Source organism: Triturus cristatus, chromosome 5_1 (genome assembly GCF_964204655.1).
Source record: "Triturus cristatus chromosome 5_1, aTriCri1.1, whole genome shotgun sequence".
Taxonomy (NCBI): Eukaryota; Metazoa; Chordata; class Amphibia; order Caudata; family Salamandridae; genus Triturus; species Triturus cristatus.
In genome coordinates this window covers 659,927,177-659,947,151 of record NC_140587.1, presented here as the reverse complement: position 1 = coordinate 659,947,151, position 19,975 = coordinate 659,927,177, and positions in this window count along the sequence as shown.

The window sequence follows — 19,975 nt, the reverse complement described above, 5'->3', positions numbered from 1 at the left end:
GGACTCCCAGCAGTGCACAGAGACATGGGGGTGGGTGAAGAGGACTCCCAGCAGTGGACAGAGACATGGGGGTGGGTGCAGAGGACTCCCAGCAGTGGACAGAGACATGGGGGTGGGTGCAGAGGAATACCAGCAGTGGACAGGGACATGTGAGGGGTGGGTGCCCATCACTCCCAGCAGAGGACAGAGACATGGGGGTGGGTGCAGAGGACTCCCAGCAGTGGACAGAGACATGAGGGTGGGTGCAGAGGACTCCCAGCAGTGGACAGAGACATGGGGGTGGGTGCAGAGGAATACCATCAGTGGACAGGGACATGGGGGTGGGTGCAGAGGACTCCCAGCAGTGGACAGAGACATGGGGGTGGGTGCAGAGGACTCCCAGCAGTGGACAGAGAAATGGGGGTGGGTGCATAGGAATACCAGCAGTGACCAGAGACATGGGGGTGGGTGCAGAGGACTCCCAGCAGTGGACAGGGACATAGAGGGGTGTACATCATTATCAGATGACCACAACTCCATGGGTGTATGTACGCATCCCTAACTTTGGACAATGATGCTAGTGCCATAACAACACATCACTGACAGCAGTGTCCCACTCACAGGAGGATGGATGTCTTTCCCCCACTGCATGACACACCACATGTGGGTGTGAGGACAAGTAACACATGCATACCCACCCCTGGCAGATAGCAGCACAATACACACACTGAGATCATGCCACAAGACTGTATAGTCATGTCACTGCCTACTAAACTAAGAGAGCCAAAGAGAACACACACTGTCACGCACATCCCAGGACTGATAGGAATGTTCAGGTGCTGGGCCAGCCACCAAGATGTTGTCTATCATGGAAGGAATAGGGTGGAGTTCCCACAGATACAATGCCCACAATTGTGAGTCAGGTGTTCAAATACCCAGCAGAACAAGTCCCATATGTGTGCTAGGCTGGGATTACACACATGCATTGTGCGGAAAAGGGACAATTTCTCCATAAAGGCATGGCAAAATACTCTATACACAAGTACAGTGAGTACCAAGGATGGCACAGACGATGCAGCCGGAGACATTGCTGAGCAGGCATGGCCAGAGTTGAAGGGATCCATCACCAACAAAGGAAATGTAGACACAGGGCAACACAACAATTGTGCAACTCTCTGCAGGGAAGATGTCAGGTGCCACAGAGGAAGGAACACTCCTTCGGACAATGTCTCCAAACACAAAGAGCATACACGACAAAGAATCTTTGCAGAGACCTTGTGATGGCACACAGATACCAGGTTCCACCCCATGAGCAGCAGACTACAACATTTCCCTGAAACATAACACATGCCCACAACCCCAACTCCTGTAGCATCAGCATCAACATCAATACCTGAATTGCAAGACTTTTCTAACGAAAATTGAAAATGCTTTATTCAGCATGAAAATAATAATGTGTAAACTAGACTATTCACAAAGGCCAATGGACAGTCCATATCATCAGTCCTTGGGGGGGGACACATGGCCATGCGTCTCCCCTAGCTTGTCTGCACAACAGAAGACTCTGTATCGTTGACTTTGTGGGGCATCATGTGGGGAAGGACCAGGCACCGCAGGGACAGGAGGGGGAAGGGTAGGTGTGGTGGGTGCAGGGACGGACGACTCCACAACAGGGGGTGGGGCAGCGCCAAAGGTGGAGGTGAGCTCGGCGCTGCACACTTCTGCCAGTTCTTCAAGCGTCTCCCCTGCACCCGGAGAAACAACAGGCCCCAAGGAGGGGGGGGTCAGAGGGATGGGTTGCAGCGCTACTGGGGGATGTGGTGGACAGGCTGGGGGACTTAGCTCCCCTACCCATGGAGTGCTTTGACCGTTTCCGGCCAGGTGAACTAGTGGGGCTGAGTCCCAGCCCAGCAAAGTAGGCCTCCTTCTCCGAATCTGGGGCAGGGGAGCCAAGGGGAGTGACATCGGAGGGACTGGGGAGTGAGTCATGTGGACGAGGACTGTGGCTGCTTGCCTGCCTGTGTGCCCCAAACCCAGTTGGTGTGCCTGCTTCTCCCTGAGTGTGCGTGTCAGGAGGTGTGCGCTTGCCCTTACGTGGTGGTGTGCTACTTGTGTCTGGTGGGGTGCGTGTGTGTGGATGTCTTGGTGTGCTTGGGACAGGCATGGGTGTGGGACTTGTGGATGGGGCAGGGGTAGGGGGGGAGGCAGCGCTGCAGGTGACTCACTACTGCCGTCAGTGACGGGTACAGGGACCTCAGCAACATCCGTTGGTCAGACATCGCTGATGACATGCCTTCCATGTACGACACCATCTGGGTCAGCAGTCTGGTGTGGCCATGGAGGACAGTCAGGATCGATGTCTGCCCAACTTGCAACTGCCACTGAATGTCCTCAGACTCGGCAGTGAGGGCAGCAGGGGGGACAGGGGCAGGGGGTGCGGTGCCTGGCACGAAGGAGACACGGTGTGGCCTAGCACGGAAAGAAGGGACCCGAGCAAGTGGGAGGGCGGTGATGGGAATGGAGGGGGTGGCGAGAGATGTACTGCTGCTTTCAGCTGTGGGAGCAGCCTCTGCCCCCTCTGGGAGCTCAGCCTCAGACCCGTCTGCCTCGTAGACAGTGTTGGTACTGGGCAGGTCCTCCGCCTCACTCCCCCCGCCCTCCGTGCCAATTGATTCCGCTGACTCCTCAGCAGTGGTGGCACCAGTGCTCGATCCCTCCTACACGTCCATGCCGGTGTCTCCCTCGGTGTCCTCCGATGATGCTGTGGGCAAGGTGAAGAGACAGGAAAAAATCAGTCACCTGTATACATCTGACACATGAGTCCAAACAAAATAGGCAACAGTGCATATCAGGAAAGGCATCATGAGTAACATCTAGGATACTCCCCACATATGTAAGCCCTGCACTCCCCAGTTGTTTGACCCACCATGCCACTTGGAAACAATGAAAATTAGGACACAACAGCAAAAAACTAGAAATTTCAAGATCATGAGAAGCTAGTGTCTGGGATCAGTTGAGCACAGCAAGACTATGAAGGCATGCCACCTCTTGTTCACTGTGAACCAAACAGTATTGTCGCACCCAAGGCCAAATACCACATGCCAATGCAGAAGGTGTCCCCACACTCAGAGACCTGTGAGTACTTTTGACACCCCAAAGAAATACATTGTGACTCCTGGAGAATCACAACCCTTTACACAATGGACATGTCTAGCATGTGTGAATGTGGCACTCTGTGAACACAACACACATGTGTCTGTATAGCAGAAGTCACACAAGGAGGTGCACACCAAACTACATGTACACAGTCATTGTCGGAGCTGCCAGAATCATTCAAATTAGCCACTGTTAGGCAGAAATGGCGTATCAGTAAGTACATATACATGGCACCACGGTGGTCTGGATGACTTGACACTCGTAAGTTGGTATCAGCAACAACCAAGGACTAACCCAAATGCTACCACACTGTGGGAACATGTATATGTATGAACTCCAAACAAGTTTTGTTCAAACTCTGCCTTACTTTAAAATGTGCCAGCGTGTCCCTGGAAAGTGTAAAGGTGGTGTCTTGTGCACTTCCTTGGGAGACATCTGTCACGCAGGCATATTATTGCCCTTCACAACAAAACAACAAGGTCAAGCATATGAAACATTGAGACATGTTGACAGGTGTAGTGAGTGCCAATGGACATTTTCTTTCAGTAACAACTTGAATAATGTCATTTGTCACATGGCTATCCGTCACCTGATCACACAGTTGGCTACACATATGACCTACTGACTGTCATCTGGAGTGGCACACATGTCCACACCCAGGACAATGCATAAGCTAATGGGCCTGCAATTGTTTAGCAAAAAAGCCTAGCTGTACTGTGGGTTCCCCCTCATGGCAAGCCAGAATGTACCCACAGATGTCAGCACACAAAGTCACAACTGTGTAGCATCTGACCCACACACAGGTGCCAAAAATGTACAAGCAGGATACATGATTGTCAAAATCTGACACAGGCTATGAAGCACGAACATTAAGCACTGGCCAACATCACGGGGGCACTGCACTTTCTGTACTGCGAATCATCACACACAAGTCAGAACTGGCAATGAAACATCAGGGTTGAACATGTACACCCCTCCCGCACACACCCACCCATACCTGGGTCAATGTGAATGATAACGATCAAGAAGTGACACCTCCTATTCAGGGTTACAATAACTGTGCTTGAAAACTAGCTTTATTAACACAACATCACCTTGTAGGGCTGCCAAAACATATTGCTCACAAACAAACATCAACAGATTGTTGTGAATAGCCACACAGGCACTGGCCGGTGTAAGTATGTACAAGCAAACTGGTGTATCCCTGTCCAGTGGACAAATGTATCACACATGTGAAAAATACTACCTAGGCCAGGGAGCAAGGCCACAGAGGCAGAGCCATGCTGAACCCACAGTGAATGTGCACAGTGTTGGATGACACACATGAGTAGGAGGGCAGGCTGTGTCAGGGGACTGTAGTGGGCACACTGCTCCATGGGCCTGGAATGAGCTGACTGTTACAGGAGCAACAGTCCCGGCACTATGCATATATCCCACTCATGCACATCATGTCTGAGGCCACAACATTGGTAATGCATGCTGCAAGTCTGTTAATTTGAACCCTCACACTCCTATGTTGAGACTCAGCATCAGTGCCAACAATTATGCACCCCCAAATGACTGAACAGGACAGGGCACAGGCAGACCACCCCCACACATGATGCTGAAAGCAGTGTGCACCTTGATAAACTGGCAGCCTAGATGACCATGTGCATTAGTGATAACACACAGACCAGGTTACACATGTCAAGGAGGGGAAGGGAGGAAGAACAGCACAGGTTGACTTGGGGGAACAGGAAATGCACTGCACATATATTGCCTGGCAGTGTATCCAGGCGACTGAGCAGCTACAAAAGCTGGCGACACACAACAAACACACATGTACCTACCCCCTTCCTGCTGCTGTAACTCCAGTATCCGCCTATCCAGGTCAGGGAAGATCACCGCCAGGACACGCTTCATCTGGTGGGTCAGGCGCCGGCACCCGCCATGCTTGCGAGGAGCCTCCTCCTTGTGGCAGGCGCCGACTGCGACCCTCCACCGATTGCACGGCCTTGACGGCATCCTTCCAGATCTTCCCCTTCTGGTAGGCGGTTACCTGTGTGGATGACAAAGTGGGACAACATCACTACACCTGCACCATGTCACAGAGACACACATTTGAACATCTTTGATTTGTTGAACAGGGCATAGTATGCTGGCAAGTAATAGCACCTTAGTCATAGGGACTTATTCCACTGGGGACGCACCAATGCACTACATGGCATAGTAAGTACACAGGTGGCATGAGGGGTGCGAAACAATCCCTGATCATGGCACACACTGTGCATCCCAAGCAACACAAGGCTGATGGACAGCACCGCAAAGCAGTCACATGCCCCAGGCCACTGACGAAACCTCAGCAGAGTACACAGACACACACAGGCACACATCAATCACCTGCCATTGGCAACAGCGGATGCAAACCTCACTCTGCACATGTGCCACTTGCCAGGGGGGGTCACAGGTGTGGGGCTAGCTCAGCAAGTCGGACACACAGCACGGCTTACTTCACACATCAGATGGATTGAGCAGTTGCCTCCTCTATGCAGCTGTGGTGCAACACTCCACATAGACACTCACCCACATGACAAGAAACATTCACACACATCAATGTCCAGGGGGCGTACACATCATTTGGACACTTTCACCACTCACACCACAGCTCCACTCAACTCTCACACACATCTGTGGGTGCAGTCACCTGTCACACCGGGGTGACCACTGAATCACCGCAGGACAATAGAACAAGAATGCCCAAGAGGATTAGGCTGGCTGAATGTGCCATGCACTATGCAGTGAATGTCACAGTAAGCACAATGCAAGTGACGAGTGCACACATGAACTACATCAAGCCCTGCATGAGAGACATAAGCCATCCACCACCCCCTGGGACCCACTCCAACCAACATAGCATGTCTGTCACACCTGGACACAATGCCAGAAGTGACAGACACAATAAAGGTCCACAGGCAAAGGTAGTGGAGTCAGCACTCACCTGCTCCCCTGGTTGACCATACAGCATGGGGTACCGTGGGAGGATCACATCCAGCAGGGCCTCGTTCTCCTCGTGGGTGAAAGGCTGGGCCCTCTCCACAGTCCTTGACATGGTGCCAGAGGGAGACAATACAGCAGCAGTGGTATCGACTGACATGTTGTGCAGGCAAGTGCCCTCTCATGGGTTCTGCCTGCCTTATATCTGCCTTGCTGGCCTATTTCATTTACAGGAGTACAGAGTGATTGGTCAGACTCATTTGCATCCTTCGTTTCCTCCAATCCCTTTAAACATACATCAGTGACAGCCTTTGCATGTTTCGATTTTGCAGCATCATGTCAAGTCAACAACCACTTTGCAACAATGTATAATGTGGCCAACTGCTTTTTCCAGACCACATGATGTAAAATTTTGAACTTGAAACTCGGTATCCATGACAACCAGCATGCATTTAGGCCCTAATACTTGTCCCTTATGTGTCCCCATTGTAATTCTTAAATCTCCACAAAGGTACGGCACGTTTCACACGTACCCCTTGGGCACCATCACTACAGTGATACGGGCCGTACACACGTGAGTACGTGCCTATCACTATAGTTGGGGGTACCATAGGCCCTAGTCATACGGCACGTATTCACGCGTGTACGGGCCGTACATGCGTGAGTATGTGCCTATCACTATAGTTGGGGGTACCGTAGGCCCTAGTGATACGGCACGTACTCACGCGTGTACGGCCCGTACACGAGTGAGTACGTGTCTATCACTATAGTTGGGGGTACCGTAGGCCCTAGTGATACGGCACGTACTCACGCGTGTACAGCCCGTACACGCGTGAGTACGTGTCTATCACTATAGTTGGGGGTACCGTAGGCCCTAGTGATACGGCACGTACTGACGCATGTACGGGCGGTACACGCATGAGTACGTGCCTATCACTATAGTTGGGGGTACCGTAGGCCCTAGTGATACGGCACGTACTCACGCGTGTACGGGCCGTACACGCGTGAGTACGTGCCATATCAGTAGGGCCTACGGTACCCCCAACTATAGTGATACGGCACGTACTCACGCGTGTACGGGCCGTACACGCATGAGTACGTGCCGTATCACTGGGGCCTACGGTAACACAACTATAGTGATAGGCACGTACTCACACGTGTACAGCAGATACTCACGCGTGAGTACGGGCCGTACACACGCCCTCAGAGCGTGTGTACTGCGTTTCACAGCTTACACTGGTGATAGGAGGTGCACACGAAAGGAATGGAGGTGTCAGACTCGCACAAGGCTGGACATCAAGTCATTGTCAGTGCAGTCCTTCATGTGCAGGGCCTAGGTGTGTCAGGCAGTGATGTGGCACATGTCTCCTCATGTTGTGGCACAATAGATGTGTGATGAGCTGTTTACACATGTCATGTGTGATGGGGCACTACGTGGCACACTTCCCCTTCACACTTTGCACATGTGTGCATGTAGGACACACGTGTCAAGCACTGCATCACTGGTATGGCACAGTCAGCAACACCCGCAACTGTCCCCTGATGCCAGGTACCCGGGTAATTACACCTGACATGTGACTACCATCGTGCCACGATGTGACTATGTCATTGTGTGTCATGTGTTCCCATGAGCTTGCCGTTGGTGTTCCGTTAACTCCATCTGCTGTTGCAGCATCCAACATGTGTCTGTGTGCATATGTGCATGACACACATATACGCACACCATGCCACATGTGGACTCACACGTTACATGTGTCATGATGGTTCGAAGATGACTTCCTGACATGAGGCAATATCTGCGTTCTCTCAATGTCTGTGTCATCAGTTTTTGACATGTACCCCTTCATGGAAATGTGTGTTATCTGTCCTTTTTCAGATGACATGTGACCTGTGCGTCTAGACTCCCGCCAGCTGTCTGTATGAGATGACATCCTTCAAATGCTGATATGTGGATGTCTGTCACTCATGTAATGTGTCTGGCTTGTCACTTACACTGGCCCACAGCTATTTTAATGGCATGTCACGTCAACATTGCCATGCAACTATTGTGGCTGGCTCTTCGTAGGAGTATCACCTGGCTGGCCTACGTGTCCTGGATGTATTGCACAGCCCAGACTCTGTATTAAGCAGATGTGTATTAGCTGTTGAACATGTGCTCACCTCAGTGACATTGGTGTGGTAATGTACTCACTCTTCGTTATTCCTTCCAAATCTCTGCAGGGCACCGCCTCTCCCCAGACAAATGCCAGACCTGGATGCCATGCGTGAACATGACTGCATACGCATACCACTTCTCGCAAGAGTTGATAGAGGACTTGACCCGCCGGCTTGCACCACACCTCCAACCACAACACAGGTATCCTGCAGCTCTGACCCCCAAGATGAAGGTGATGGCAGCCCTACATTTTTTTGCCACCGGCACGTTTCAATTGACTATAGCTGATGTTGGTGGCATGTCCCAGACAATGTTCAGCCGTGTCCTGCATGATGTTTTAGAAGCCATGTTGGTGCACCTGGATGACTTCATCCATTTTCCCACTCGTGAGCAGTTGACACGTGTCAAGGGTGAGTTCTATGCCCTGGGAGGGATGCCTCATGTAATTGGGGCCATTGATGGGACACATGTGGCTTTGGTACCACCACAGGCACAGGAGGTAGCCTATAGAAACAGAAAACATTATCACTCCATTAATGCCCTTGTGGTGTGTCTTGCTAACATGCTGATATCCCATGTCTGTTCCCGTTTTCCACGGTCCGCACACGATGCATACATCATGAGGCATAGCAGGGTGCCAGAAATGATGCTGCAGCTGCACGTGGAATGAGCATGTCTTGTTGGTGGGTATACTCTGTTAGTCCTGTGTTTAGCATTATCTTTGTATCTTACGGCATCTCCTGACCCACTTCTTCACATGATGTTTCTATGTAAGGGACTCTGGCTATCCCAACATGCCATGGCTGATGACGCCTCTCCGCAACCCCAGAACAGCCGCAGAACACCGGTACAACGACACCCATGGGCAGACGAGGTGCGTGATTGAGAGGACGTTTGGACTCCTGAAGAGCAGATTCCGGTGCCTCCACAAGACCGGCGGCACACTCCCATATGCCCCGGTGAAGGTCTGCAAAATCTTCATTGTGTGCTGCATGCTGCACAACATGGCAGTGGAGAAGGCCGTGCCACTCATCCTGGATCCCGATGAGCAGGATCATCCACCCGTGGAGGATGAAGGGCTTGGGCACGGGGCAAGTGAGGATGAGGATGAGGATGAGGACATCCGGAGTCAGCTTATCCGCAACTTCTTCTCATGATGGTGAGTCCCTGTGTCTGAGTGTGCACGCCTTGAGCCTTGTGTGGCATGTGTTGCAATGTGTGTGTCCAGTTGACTGTGTGCTAAGTGACTTGGAGTTTTGTTCTGATGTGTCATTAAAGTGATGATGTCATTCCACACATTTTAGCTGGGACAATAAATTTATTAAGAGCATGGTGACAACATCATTCTTGTAGAATACATGTACATGTCTGAGGATTATTAGCTCTTCGCTGACTTGTTGTGTGTCTGTCCTCCCCAGGTTCTTGCGGCTGCCATCTGCTCATGTCATCATTGCCCTCCTGCTATTCCTCATGAGTATTGCAACGTGTGCTGGATCAGAGTTACATGCACAGACATGGTGAAAAGTCATTTTGGGTAAGGAGTGCAGCAAGGCATTTTGTGGGTGGTACGTGTTTGTGATATGTGGGGACTGCTCCTGTGCATGTTGTGTTACCATGCATACATGTCGACTCACCATGGGCCACATGACGTGTTGCATGGCTCCCATGAATTGATAGTCACCCTTCCTGACAGTCATCTGTAATGGTTTGTGGATTCTGATGAAGGCATCAATGTGTGTAAAACCTCCCTCAGGAACATACGGGATGCTAATGGTGGACATAGTGTGGTACATCCCCATGTGAGGCTCAATGGGGAATTGCAGACTCTCCGTGTGCAGCAAGGGGTGTTAGGCTCAACCCCTTCACTTGTGTGCCAGCTCAGTAGGATTTACCACATCTGTGTGTTGAAGGGGGTGTCCAGTGTAGGTCACACATGGTCAGCCAAATGACCTGTGAGTCTGTTCCAATTGATGCATTTCCCTTAGTGTGAGGCTGAGTAATAAAGGTGTTCGTCACACTCCAAGGTGCCTCATCTCTGTCAATGCAGGTCTCTTGCCACTTTGCATGCGGCATATCTGGCATAGTTGTGGAAGATTATGCATAGGAGTCCATGTGTAGTTTAGCAACATGCATGCAGTTTCTCATGGATTAGGCTCCCTATTGGGCATGAAGTACATGGTCGTGTATGTTTTTTTGCATGTTGGTCCACACAATGGGCCATCAACAGCTGCTGAGGGTGTGTCTCCTGTGCGCAGGTCGGCCTTCAGTTTCCTGATCCGGTGTCATGCCTCTTTGGTGATTGTGCATGCATTGTCTCTGGGTGTGCCATGTGACACTGGACACTCCTTACTTTACACACGCGCCTGTTGCAGTTGTCATTCTGACATCCTAGTCTTTGTGTGCAAATTCTGTTTTTTTGCAAGGAGATGCCGCCTGCTGCTGCGGCCCCTGCAGCAAGGGCCCACAGAGTATCCTGATTTGGCAACACACACGCCTCCAAGATGCTCCTCACTTCCTCCCTCCACCCATTCATTTGGCTGTCCTCAGCTTGTCTATGCCACTGTTGCCGCCACGCGGTGCCAAAGGCTGGACCATCAGCACATGCAAGGTGCACATTGCACCACCATCCTGTCCTTGCATAACCCACATCACACTACAGTCTGATGTAGCAGCCACACTCCGAGCTATGTCCATCCGCACATCTAACGCCTTCTGTCAGACATACCCTGGGCACACACATGACACCTTTGCATGCTGAGTGTGCAATTCCAACTGCCTACACTGCGCTGCCCCGCCTTCCAGGCCCTGTCACACAAACCAGGTCATGTCCCTAATACTCCCCACCGGCTCTGTAGCCCAGCAAGGGCATGGGAGTGGGACTCAAGGCTTCAGCATGTAGTATGGTGTCATCGTCTGGAACATGGCACAGGTATCATCTCTCAGCATGTCAATCTACAGAGTGTCCAGGATCCCCCTCTCCACCATCACATGCGCACAGCACCTCATCATCAGCTCGTATGCCATTGACAGCCAGGTGCTCCTCACCCTCAACAAAGACACAGACATTGGCAGTTCCATCATTCAAGTATGCATGAGATCCATTGATGAATGGCTGAACACGAGCCACCTGAGGCCGGACTTGTACAGGACTGAGTTGATCATCTGAGGATTGTCCCCTTCCAGCTGGGTCAAGTGCTTGTGTCCCACCCGCAAGAGCCCTGCACAAGCACCCAGTGGCCACACACACACAAGATGGTGTGCATCATGTTTGGCCCGCTCACATTTGCCATGCTAGTCCACAGCATCTGTACCTCATGCTGCAACGCCCTCTGCATTATGCACATGATCCACAGATAGATCCGCTCCAAGAAAAGACAGACCATCCCCCAGGTCCATGACAACATCCGTGTCAAATACTGCCATGCCCTCTACGGAGCAAGTACATCCAAACTCCCAGGAAAGTTGTCCACATCCAGGGTGCATTTACACACCTCAGCTTCAACACCCTACGCCCCAGCCACCTCACCATCCACCATAGATAGCTGCAATGGATCACTGTCTGCTGCAGGATGACCTCCACACTCCCCACCCACACTCAGGAGGCAGTCCACAACCCCGACCCCAAACCAACCTTGTACGTCTGTCATCCTAGATCCCGTTGGGCCTTCTCCGTGCATCCAACCTTGCCCTGGCCACCGTTCTTCACATCCACCGTACTCCAGCATACAGGACATTGTTCTCCCACCTGGCCACACATACCTGGGACTCCCTCCCCGGGAACCTCCACATGAGCCATGACCTCGACGCCTTGATGATACTCTCCCAAATAGGTCTGTCTGCACAGTTTAGCAAGCCCCCCTCAGCAGCCAGAGGCCATCACAGGTGAGTGTTGTGCTGCATGCCTACATTGAATGATACCTTGTGACCCATGTGTGTACCAGACTCTGATCCCAGGGTATGGATGGCTGGAGTTAGTTCAACACTCAGGCATAGTTTGACATTTCCACACACATATGTGGTTGAATAATGCAAAATGACAGGAACGTCTCATGACCAAAGTAATATATTTATTTGCGGTGGGGTACGTGTATTGGTAGATGAAATTAGGTGCTCTACCGGGGGAATAGAATCTAAAGTTCACAGGGGGAGATGGTATCCTTGGAATTGGAAGTCATCAGAGTCCAGGTCACAGTGTTGGTCATCATTGGTCAGACTGTGACCAGCAAGTCCATGTGGCAGAGAATGTCATTGGATTAGGTGCTGCTGTTGCGCCAGAGAGCCAGGTGCCAGGCCAGGTGACCTGGGAGATGTGGATGGTCCGCTGACTCTCACGGTCTTTTCCGTGGACGACCCACCTTCCTCCGGGGACCCTCAGATGCAGGCCTTGACGATGCTTGGGACGCTCCGTCAGACGAATCCTCCTCCTCCTCCTCCCTCCCTGTGTCTGGTGCTGGTCTACGCCTGGTGGCACAGGGAGGGTTGCCCATGCTTTGGGTGATCTGACGGAGTGATTAGCTCATGTCCCTGTGCACCGCCAGGAGCTCAGCCAGTCTTGCCTCCATCCGTCCTTGGTGTTGTTGATGACTGGCATGATGCACGACCTGCAGGTTCTTTATCTCATCGAGGGTCCCCTGCATCTCTGAGAGTCTGGACACGACCTGGTTGATGCCTCTGGTGTCACGCCGGTATGAGTCCAGGATGTTGCGTATGTGTGACATACCGGTGTCCTGAGCTGGATGGTCAGGTTCGCACCTCCGCCTGCCTCCACTCCCACCACCCCTGCCCACTTGAGCCTGGCCTGCAGTTGTGGGCACATCGGGTCTACGGGACCCCTGAGGGATGGCATTTGCAGGGTTGCCTGCCTCCTCCTGGGTGCCCGGAGAACTTTGTCCCTCCTGGTCAGACTGGCTCTGTTGTTCAGTGCGAGCAGGGCTCCTGGGTGTGTCCTGGGATGTGGCAGGAATGGGGGTGGTGGTTGGCACAGATGTACCTGACGCAGGTGCTGCAGGGGCTTGGGCACCAGAGGGTCCAGGTTGGTCGGGGTCATCCACGGAGTGGTGAGAGTCGTCGCTGCTGGTGGGGTCATCTTCACGCCGAGCCGGGGACTGTGATTCTTCCCCCCCAGTGTTGGGGGAAGATCGACGACGTTGCCCTGTGTGTGAGAGAGAGACAATGTTAATGGTGTTTCATGCGACATCTATGTTTCATACATATTCAAGTTGACACAGTTCCTCCAGGTAGTTGGATGTGCCTAGCATTCCTCTCAATGTCCACTTGGGGATGGGTATGTTGCGGGGGACAGATTGGGATGTTCTCCTGAGTGTTTGACCTGTAGATTGTTGGGTATGATGCTTATTTGGCTATGGATTGGTCTTGTTGTGTCACATGTCCATTGTGGGAGTGTGTAAATCCGTTGCCTGCCCCGGGGGTGTGTGCTTGTGTTAGGGGGGGTTGTGACCAGGCCTGCTGTTGTGTGTAGTGTGAGGTGTCATTGGGTCTCCCAGGTGATGTGTCTGTCCCCTCATGGTGCATGCTGGCATGACAGTGAGTGTGAGTTCCTGTGCTAGATACCTGTGCTTGTGGAGTTGGTGTTTGAGTGTACAGTGGTCCCAGAAGGGCCTTGTGCTGCATACAGCAGGGCCAAGTGTCAGCTACCTTGTCAGTACTTTGCCAGTCCCTGTGCATTGTGAATGGGTATGTACCTATGCCATATGGTCTGAGGGCATTGGTGTCTGCGTCTCATTTTCACAATGTGTTGTGTGGGGCCCACCCTCCCAGCCTCCCGGACATCCAGTCTTGTGTTTGTGGTTGTTGTAGCCTTGGACATGGCTTTGCCTTGATTTGTGAAGGGTGCATGGTGACGTTAGTGGCATGTGCTTGGTTTTTGAGTGTGGTTGTGTGCGGTGAGTGCTTGGGGGAAGTTGCGTGCATTTGGTGTATATGTGGTGTGGACCCCATTGCCCCTATGTTACGTAAGTTGTTTGTGTACTCACCAGGCTCTGCAACTCCTTCGACTCCGTGTACTCCCACCGGCGGTAGCAGGGCCATCACCTTCTCCTCCCAGGGATGATAGTGTACGGGTCTGCGGGGCGGCCCACCTCCAGTGATGTTACTCTGGGCATATTCTTCGTTCATTTTCCTCTTGACCGCCCTGCGCAGATCGTACCACCTGGCTTGGCATTCATGCCTGGTTCTTCGGATGGGCGCAACAGCATTCACCTTATCGACAATCCTCTGCCACATGGCAGATTTTTCAGATATGCTGGTCTGTCTCACAGTTGTTCCAAACAGCTGTGGCTCGACTCTGATGACTTCGTTGACAAGGAGGTCCAGCTCCGCCCTTGTGAACTTTGGATTCTTGTCTGTGGGCATGGTGTGGGGTGTGGGTGTGGATGGTTGTGGGTGTGTGGGTGTGAATGTGACGGTGTATGTGTGAATGGGAAGAGGGGGATGTTTGTGAAGGAGGTTGTGAGTGAAGGTGTAGGGAAGGTATGAGTAATGTAGAGTTGTTTCTCTGTGGGGTCTGGCAGCAGTGGGTCTGTTGCAAAGGCTCATGGGTTGTGTGTGTGGGCCCTTTTTATTGGTCCATTTTTGGGTGTGGCTGTGTTTGAATTTTGGTGGGTGTGTTATAAGAGGTGGTTGTGATTTAGGGCCTCTGTTTGCCTGTTTGGATGTGCCAGGTCAGTCATTGAGATGTATTTTGTCATGTAGACGTGTTTTGTGGTGTTGTGCGAGTCGAATTGACCCTCCTTGTGCTGGTTTACAGTGTCCTGGTTCTGTAAGAGTCTTTTTCGCGTAGGTACGATCCGTACATACGCGATGCTGGGTGAGGGTGCTGGGGTACGGTGTTGGAGTGCGGCGCGTACATGCGGTGGGGGTATGGTGCGTACACGTGCGGCCCTGGTGTACGGCGCATACATGCGGAGGTACAGCGCGTACATGGGGGGGTAAGGCGCGTACATGCGGTGGGGGTACGGTGCGTACACGTGCGGGCCTGGGGTACGGCGCATACATGCGGAGGTACGGCGCGTACATGGGGGGTAAGGCGCGTACATTGGGGGGTAAGGTGCGTACACGTGCGGGCCTGGGGTACGGCGCGTACATGCTGGGGTAAGGCGCGTACATGGGGGGAAGGCGCGTACATGGGGGGGTACGGCGCGTACGGGTGTGGGGCTGGGGTACAGTGCGGACAGGGGGGTAAGGCACATACATGGGGGTACGGCACGTACATGGGGGTACGGCGCATACAGTGTGGGGCTGGGGTACAGTGCGGACAGGGTGGTGTACGGTGCTGACATATTTGGGGGTGGGGGGCCTGTACGGCTCATACACGGGCATAAGTTTACCCATGTACATGTGTGCTACTGTGTTGGCTCCGTACGGGCCATTTTACGTGCGATTGTGTATTCGGACGGACGGTCGGGATCGTACTTGCGCACTCGGACTTGTGTTTTACGATTTGCACGTAAAAATGTCCGGCTCACTCTCGTACACTGTTCCCGACGATATTCGGACGTAAAAACTATCCGACGCACTCTCGTACACTTTTCCCGACGCTATTCGGAGTTATTTCTCATGTACGAATCGTACTTGGCCGTTTGTACGGTACTTGTACGACTCGTACGTAAAAAAATATGGATACGGGTCGTACACAAATTATTTTTAACGGATCAGAATCGGCACCTTAATATAAACTAATAACAATAACAAATGTAATACACATATTAAAAATTTATTCATTCATTTAAAAATTCAAATATAAAAAAATAAGTTAAATGCCATTTAATATACAAGCAAAAAAATATTCACATATTTTAATATTCTCCCCACAATTTTCCCATAGAAACTCAACATCTTTTTCCTATAACATATTTACTTATTTATTCATTAAAAAACATTAATCAAATTCATAATAAAATATTTGACATTTTTAAATTACAAAAAATTTCAAAACGTACTAACATAAAAATTTTAATACAACAAACATAAAACATTCCAAAAAACACTCATCAATTAAACCATAATAATGTATAATTAAAACATACAATGAGATCATTTTAAACAATATTTTTTACTAAAATAGTTAAAACATAAAATGATATTCATATCTTCGATATCCCTGTCCATGGTATTTTTGACATCATGATATTCTTGACATAATATTTATGTATCACAATATTTTTAATTCCATTTTTTGGCCAAACACCATGCAATGGGTGCGCAGCTTCATACTCTTTACCCGCTTGCACTGAATACATTTTGCTGGAGGAGAGGCTGGCAGTATGCATCAAGTGTCAGTGCCACCTGTGGTAAGATTTCACTCACCCAGAGGTTGCACTGTGGGATGCTAACTGACAACAAACAATGTTTCTCAGAGATCCCAGAACCGGAATAGTTGTAGATAATGGGGAACATCTTGGAGTGCTGTGCATTACTTTTCTTGTGTGTTGCTGCACCCCTGCTAGGGAATGGATTACAATGTTGCTGCCGCCAGAATTCCTCCATCAGGAATAACAGGAACTATTGCACTACTGTAGCACCTTTTCCCAGGCATTAAGGGTTAATACCCTAATCTAAGAAGGTAATCAGATTTGGCAAGTATGGGGAACAAGACATGTAAGGTAGACTATTTCTCACTTCCGTTCGTTGGCAAGACTTCTCGGGTATTATGGGTTAGTGACTATAAAAAGCAAGTGTAGGATGTCTAGCAACATCTCCCAGTTGTTTCAGAATACTTCGATTTTGTTGGTTTGTCGATTATCATTGCATTCCCTCACTATTTGTTATTATTACCCTTCTTGGTTTCCCTCTCCTGCTTCTCCTCTGAACCTCTTGGACTTTATCCTCTGTTCATTGAATCATATTTCATGTGCCTCCTAAGTGATATCCAGTGTCTCTGTTTCTCATTTATCCCAATCCCTTTTCTGCTTCTACTATTAGTTTCATACTCCATATTGTCCTCATTGACAGTCCAGTAAGTTATTGAGGCTTTTTAATTTAAATTAGTCTCAGGCAAAATTACGCCAGCATAATCTTGTGTAATCTTGCATAATTTCTAGAATATTGCTGTACATGTTACGCAAAAATCTTAAAATTACACTAGTATTCCTCATCACATAACTGCATGTCATACGCGGAAAAAAGTTAGCGCAAGTCTATGTAAAGAACGGAAACTGTCAGAATGAGAATAGCTGAGTTTAGCACAAAATGTGTTCTTGCGTTCAAAGTGGACATAAGATATTTCACACTAAGATATAGTGACAAATGGCTGTTTTTGCCTTTTACCTGAATATGCATAACTTTCCATAATTTTTCCGAAATTTCACATTATGACACTAAAGCAAATTATGTCAATTTCACATACCTCTGGTTTCAATGTTTGTCTTATTTTCTTTTATATGGGAGGTTTTGGCTGTCATGCCCATCCATGTGATAACAGCAAATCCAACAAAGACTCCTGCATAACTCAATAATTTCAAAAGACAGCAAATTATAGCTGATTCTCAGACTTCTAAATGATACTAATTTTCCTGCATGAAATACCTGATTTATTGTCATAACAACCCTTTCTTATCAGACTTTCCACCAAGACTTTTAGGCCAGGAGAATGGCATGCCTGTCACTACAAATACAAGCAGGACCATAGGCATCTACATCATAGTGTAAACTTACTACAAATGTGTAGGTTACATGTCACCACACCAAGAGTATTGCAACTAGCTAACTCTTGTGTGCAAGAGTAAAATTCCTTCCCTAAACACCTGCTTGACCCTCCCTAAACACCTCTTACTCCTCCCTAATCCCATCTACGTTGATAGTACACCTGCCACCTTTTCCCACCCTCTCCCCTGGGCCCTTCCGACATTTACTACTAAAATCTACACTTACATGTGCAGAGACTCTGCAGTTGGGACGGAGAACTCTACACATTTAAGTATAGCAAAAACTTACATTTTGTAGTGTATTTTTCAGTAATACAAAACATACTACAAAGTGGTGTTTGAAAATCAGGCCCATTAATATTATTATTTTATACATTGAAATTTGGGGGCCCATTAGGATAATGGGCGGATCACCACCGGCGTTCCGGCGGTGGTGATCCACCCGCCAAATGTCCCTGTTGCACCCCGCCATATTAGTATGGCCAAGGGTACCGCGGTGGACGTAAAGACCTTACCCCGCTTTTCCGTCAGTTGGATTGCCGGCCGGGCGAAAAAGGCATACAATATGGTGGCGGTGCCATCCATATTAGTATGCCTGAAGTGGGATGCCATTCCATGGCGGACACTCCGCCATGGAAAAGCATGTAGTGAACACTTTGGGGGCCCGTTGCGGGCCTCCGGTGGGTTCGGGGACTGCATTTGGGGGATACCTATGGTACCCCCCACATTGGCATACACAAGGTGGCAGGCACCGTGCAATGCCTGTCACGTTGTGCATGCCAATGCAAAACATGCATCTTTTGCATTGTGGTGGGTGCTGCTTACAGCACCGCCCACCGCAACGTAAAATATGCAGTCGCATCCTAATGGGCCTAGCGGGACTGCCGCACCCCTGGCGGTCGGTCCCGTTTACGGTTACAGTACAGCCCGCCATAGTAATGGGGCCCTTAATTTTTTTCAATGTAATAGGATATCCTGAGAAATTCCCAGAATCATTTAGCTTATCAAGAATCACTGAGACTAAAATTCTTATTAAAACAATTATATCAGCACACATAATTAATTTATAAACCCTTTTGTTTCTACCTGGCCCTCTCAAACCTTTAGTCTTTTACCCTTCACAGGAAAGACTGCAATATATTGTCAACTAAGAAAATCCAGGGGATGTGATACAAAATGCCTTAGCGTAACAGCTCCTAAGAGATTATTTCTGCACTTATAACACAATTATATTTTCAATATTCTATAGAACATCTGTTTTCTCTTTCCTAACTTGCAGGTGTCTAAATTGTGCATCTCTGCAATCTAAACCTTTTGAAATTTTCAGTCAGGAAGCATGTTGACAGAAACATTGGTTATGCAATGAGTTATGCAATGGGATCAAAGACTACGGCCCTTATTACGATGTCGGGAGGACGACAATATTGCGGGGAAGGAACCGCCCGACCATAGGTCGGCGGTTCCGACACCATAATTTGGATGCGACTGCACATAAGGAGGTCGGAAACCACCATTTTGCAATTGGGAACTTGTGCGGCAGGCAGAAAAATCCTGCAGCACAAGTTCCCATTGGAAAATTCAAGTTTGTAAATATCCCTGCCCTGTGTGGCTAGCACCTGGGCCTATCAGGCCCATATGTGGAGGCCCTGGTGGGAAGGGGCCCTGCTAGGGGCCCCCAAAGTTGCTTTACAACAGTCAATCTATGTCAGAAAGGCTGACATGGATTAGCTGTCAGAAACCAACATCGTAATCCCAACAGCAGAGCAGAGCCTGGCTCTGCCATCATTAAAGAGATCACTATTCCACTTCTGTTCCGATGGTCAAGTCTGAAGAGGAGTGGAATCTTTCTGCTGTTTTCCCTCTGACCACCATAATCAAAATTCGGTGGTTGGAGGGAAGACTCAGGATGTCGGGCAGAGAGTCTCTGCCCGAGATTCAAGTCAGGCCCATAATATCGATAGCAGATATATTGATTCACAAAAATATGAGAAATTAAATATCATTCACAAAAATATCACCCTTCTCTATTTCACTTATAATAAGACAAATA